This window comes from Mus caroli, unplaced genomic scaffold (assembly GCF_978045245.1).
Source record: "Mus caroli unplaced genomic scaffold, Mus_caroli_1 scaffold_14, whole genome shotgun sequence".
Taxonomy (NCBI): Eukaryota; Metazoa; Chordata; class Mammalia; order Rodentia; family Muridae; genus Mus; species Mus caroli.
This window is the reverse complement of record NW_028227269.1, coordinates 98,834,960-98,836,696: the sequence shown is the minus strand read 5'-3', so window position 1 is coordinate 98,836,696 and position 1,737 is coordinate 98,834,960.

Here is a 1,737-nt window from a genome sequence, read left to right as displayed (position 1 = left end):
AACAGAGAGCGTGAAGCAAGCATGGGACTTATTTGGAGTCTGTCACTCAGCTATTGCAGGTGTGTGGAGTATCAGCGCCATCATACCCCCCAGTCTACTGAAGAAGAGACCAAGGCTGCCAAGCAACAGGAAGGAATTGTTACTATGAACACACAGCTGGGAAGCCGAGAGCTGGGACTCGAGCCAGACGGGCTGGCTCCTCATCAGGCATAGAAACCACGGAGGTCATTCCTTAGGAAGAGCAAGAACTCAGATGGCGAGTCAGAGGGAGGAGGCATGTGTCAAAGAATGGCCATAGTATAGGAATAAAAGAGAGAGGGAGGGAAGAGGTAGAGGGAGGGACAGAGAGAGGGAGAGAGAGGGTGTATTTGATGAGCACAAAAAATTATTCCTCAGACTTGGCATTCAGAGAGTTCTCCCTAAGCTTAGCAAGAGTCTAAGGGCTCCTCACCGATGACGCATTCTGACTTCTGTGCCCAGGTCATTCTTTTTTTTTTAATTATTATTAATTTTTTTTAATTATTCACTTTACATCCAGCTCACTGCTCCACTTCTCCCCCCACCTCCACACATCCCACAATCTTTCTCCCATCTCCCCTCTCCTTCTCCTCTGAGCAGGTAGGGGCCCCCCTTGGTCTCCCCCACACACACACTTCAAGTCTCTGCAAGGCTAGGCACTTCCTCTCCCACTGAGGCCAGACATGGCAGCCTAGCTAGAAGAACATATCCCACATACAGGCCACAGCTTTTGGGATAGCTCCTGTTCCAGTTATTTAGGACCCACATGGAGCTTGGGGACTCTTATAGAAGAATAGGGGGAAGAGTTGCGGTCCCTGAAGGGGACAGGAACTCCACAGGAAGACCAACAGAGTCAGCTAACTTGGACCCTTGGGGCTCTCAGAGTCTGAACCACCAGTCAAAGAGCATACATGGGCTGGACCCAGGCTTCCCGGCTCTTATTTAGCAGACACGCCCAGGTCATTCTATACTGTAGGATGCTCACCAGTGTCCCTAGCTCTGCCCACTAGATATCAGAAAAAAAAAAAAGTTCAGATACTGCCAAATGTCCCTTGGGGAATAAGTAAAAGTACGTTGGGCCGGGCACTTCATAGAGTGGTGGGTTGAAACCAGAATGGAGCAGAGAGATGAGGGGGTGAGAGATGAGGGAAAGAAAGCCAAAAAGCTTAGATAAGTGTTCGGAAGACTGATGTGGGAGCAGAAAGCGTGGCCAAGGGGGCTGGTGGTTGATCAAGTATATGAGGTTAGAGAGTGCAGAGAAGGTCTAGGACAGGTGAAAAGGATACAGGAGAGAGTGAAAGCTTACAGACGAAGAAGGAAGGAAGGAAGGAAGGAAGGAAGGAAGGAAGGGAGGGAGGGTGGGTGATACAAATGGATGTGAATTCCTGGCATAGACAACATGGAGTGGGATTCTCACCACGTGTTCGGAGCTCCACCTTTGAAAGCAGTAGATACTCCTACTCAAGGGACCAAGGAGAAAAGCCCGTGTTTGAAGATGCAGGATGCTGTGCATATTTAGCAGTGGCAAGGAGAGAGAGAAAGAGAGAGAGAGAGAGAGAGAAGAGAGAGAGAGAGAGAGAGAGAGAGAGAGAGAGAGAGCTCATCTGTTGCTTCTATTTTCCAAGCCAGGCATGTAGCATGGTCATCCCCAGAGCTGGGGAGGAGCCTGGGAAAGAGGAGGAAGGAGGCAGGGAGGCAGGAAGGAAAGTCAAGAGGGGA